This window comes from Dipodomys ordii, unplaced genomic scaffold (genome assembly GCF_000151885.1).
Source record: "Dipodomys ordii isolate 6190 unplaced genomic scaffold, Dord_2.0 Scaffold108, whole genome shotgun sequence".
Lineage (NCBI taxonomy): Eukaryota > Metazoa > Chordata > Mammalia > Rodentia > Heteromyidae > Dipodomys > Dipodomys ordii.
In genome coordinates this window covers 1902409-1905737 of record NW_012267324.1, presented here as the reverse complement: position 1 = coordinate 1905737, position 3329 = coordinate 1902409, and positions in this window count along the sequence as shown.

The window sequence follows — 3329 nt, the reverse complement described above, 5'->3', positions numbered from 1 at the left end:
CCGGCGGAGGCGGCGTCTCTCCTGTTCCCGTGGCAGCGGGAGCCGGTCCTCGGTCCTCGGTCCTCTCACTCCCCTGCCCAGGAGGCTGCAGGTGCGGGGCGGCCGCGGGGAAGGGGCTGCGGGTCTTCCGGGGAGCACGGCCCGCCAGGCTCGGCCTCCCTCCGGGCTCCTCCCGCCTCCCACACGCCGGCCTTCGCTGCTCCCCAGACCCCAGACCCCGGGCCCCCAGCTGCCTGGGACCGGGACCTTTGATCCCTCCCTCCCTCCCCCCTCCTCCCCCCCCTTCTTTGTCAGTCCTGGACCTTGGGCTCCGCGCCTGAGAGGAGCACTCTGGGGTCTGGGAAGGAGGCTCAGTGGTACAGTGCTCCCCCGGCATGCATGAGGCCCGGGGTTCGATTCCTCAGCACCACACACAGAAAAGGCTGGAAGTGGCACTGTGGCTCCAGTGGTAGAGCAAAAGCAGCTCAGGGACAGCACCCAGGCCCTGAGTTCAAGCCCCGGGACTGGCACAAACAAACAAATGGAGTAGCACTCTACCACTTGAACCATGGCACCACTTCTAGCTTTTCTGTGATCAATTGAAAATAATCTCATGGTTGGCTTTCCTGCCCCACTGGCTTTGACCTGCAATCCTTAGATCTCAGCCTCCTGAGTAGCTCCGATGACAGGTGGGAGCCACCAGCACCAAGCGACACTATTTCTGTTGAGACCCCATCTTAACAGCAAAAGCTAGCTCTGTTGGTGCCAGCTAGGAGGAAGACACAGCCCAGGCATAAAGCAAGATACCATCAGGAAAAAGTAACCAAATCCGGCTTCTCCAACAAGAACCATGGAGGTCAAACTCCACAAAAAGAAATGTGTGCAAGCCAGGCACTGGGAGGCAGCTGAGGAGGCAGGGGCTGGAGAATTGCTTGAGCCCGAGAGTTCAGCCTGGACAACAATGGGAAACCTGAGATTTAAACAAATAAAAAGCAAAGACAAAACATAAATGGCAATTGGGGTGTGCGCCAGGGATGGGGCCACTGCTTTGGGTGGGGTGTGAGCCTGCCTTCTGGGGCCTTCATGCTTGTGTTTCTGAGGCCTTCATGCTTGTGTTTAATGTAGAGAATTGGTCCCCTGATTGTCCCTATCAGCTGAAAGGAAAATTGCAGCCTTTCAGGGACTGGACTGGTCTGAGTGGAGTGAGGTCAGCCCTGGGAGCAAATGGGCCTGGGCAGCTTCGTGTCCCCAGGGCTGGGCCTCCAAGGGGCCCCCACTGGGTCCCAGGGTGGAGGCTGGATTCCACCAGAGCTCAAACATTTGCTTTTTCTTTGTGACAAGAGGCTGCAGGTGACTCAAGCTATCTGGGGTCCTGCAGGGGGAGGCCCAGGGCGGGAGGCTGGGTCCACACTGGAGGCCTCTGCAAACAAGGAAGCCTACCAGGACAGATGGGGGTTTTGAGACACTGAATGTGCATGACACCTGGAGTTGTGCCCTGTGGTCCAGAGCTGGGCACAGGTGCTCAAACCTGTCATCCCAGCTACTTACTCAGGAGGCTGACCTCTGAGGATCACAGTTCAAGGCCAGCCCAGGCAGGAAAGTCCATGAGAAACTTTTTTCCAATGAATCACTGAAAAAGCCAGAAGTGGTTCTGTGGCTCAAGTGGTAGCGTGCTAGCCTTGAATAAAAGAAGCTCAGGGACAGTGCCAGGCCCTGAGTTCAAGCCCCAGGACTGGCAAGAAAAAAAAAAGATGGCATTCATTGCCCAGTGCAGGCATAGTTTGCATTCCTTTTCCATCACAGGATGGGCTCTTTTTTTTTTTTTTTAATGATTTTTGAAAGTTAATTTTTAAAATCTTAATTTTGAAACACCTTCACATAAACAGGTCAGTTTCGGTGAATCTGGTCCTTCCAGGACCCTGAGCCCCTTGTGAGTGACTGTAGCAGAGAACAGCTCAGATAGAAAGCTGGGCCCCAAATGTGTGAATATGTTGACTCACAAGGCCTACTACCCAGTCAATGCAGCTAATCAGCTTACCAGCTGATTAGTTCCATTTCTAATTCCCCCTTTCCTTCTGTCTGAACTCGGAGGGAATGAAGGTTTACCTGGGAAGCGAAGAAATAGCTGAAATACATGAATTGAAAGTACTTGTTGCTTAAGCCGCAAACTGGGAAAGTCATTCTAAAGCAGAGTAGAACAAGATATAAAAGGACCAGGTGCTGGTGGCTCACACCTGTAATCGTAGCTCAAAGCCAGCTCAGGAAGAAAGTCCGGGAGACTTTGATCTCCAAGTAACCTCCAGAAACCACAAGTGGAGCTGTAGCTCAGGGTGCAGAGCGCTGTGGACCAGGAGCGCCAGAGTTCCTTTGCCTCTCTTCCTATATGGAAATCTCTGAGTTGAGCAAACTCTGGAAAAACAAACTCGTTTCCAGCGGTCCTAACGTGTTGTGTGCAGAGTCCTGGGGCAGGTGTGTGAGCCCCATAGGCGCCCAAGTGCTGGGAAGATGACGGTCGGTGCCCTTTGACCTGTCACATCTGACCTTAAGAGGACACAATGGCCAGGAAAGCCTTGTCACTTCTGCTGTTGGTAACCAGCAACTTTTAACGTTGTCTTTAGCCCTGTCTTCGGCAGTCCCGCTGTTCATTGCTTTATTTCTTTGTCGCTCGTGGGGCATGAACCCGGGGCCTGGCGCCGTCCCTCCCTGAGCGGTTGTGCACAAGCCTGGTGCTCTACCACCCGCACCACGGCGCCACGTCCGGCTTTTTCTGAGCATGTGGTGCTGAGGACTCGAACCCGGGCCTTCGCGCGCGCGAGGCCGGCGCCCGACGGCCGCCTGGGAGTCCCCCGGGGTGACAGGTGCAAAGGCACCTTCACCAAGGCCTCACCGTGCAGGAGCAGGGCCGCGAGGGGCGCCTGCACCCGCCGCCCTCCGCGACGCCCCGGGAGGCCTCCGGACCTCGGGCTCCGCGCGGACCTCGCGCGCGCCCTAGAGGCCGGGCAAGTCCTGGCACTGAAACTGGCGGACCATCCGCCTGTGAGGCCGCGGCCGCCATCTTTCTTCCGGGCAGCGACATCTTGGTAAAGGCAATGCCGTGTACTTGGGCCTCTACGTGAAGCGCCACCACCGCCCCGGTGCCTCAACGTAGCGCTGAGCCCTGGGGATGCGAATGTGACGAAAGACTCGCTTTCAAAAGAGAAATGACTGGTGACTGCGTGGGCCCTAGGCCCAGCGAGCTCTCCTTCACCAAGATGGCGACAGAGCCTGACGTCATGACCCGCGCCGCCGGCGACCGGCGCGCAGGCCCCGCGGTGACGTCACGGAGAGCGACCGCGCCGGCGCCGGGGGAA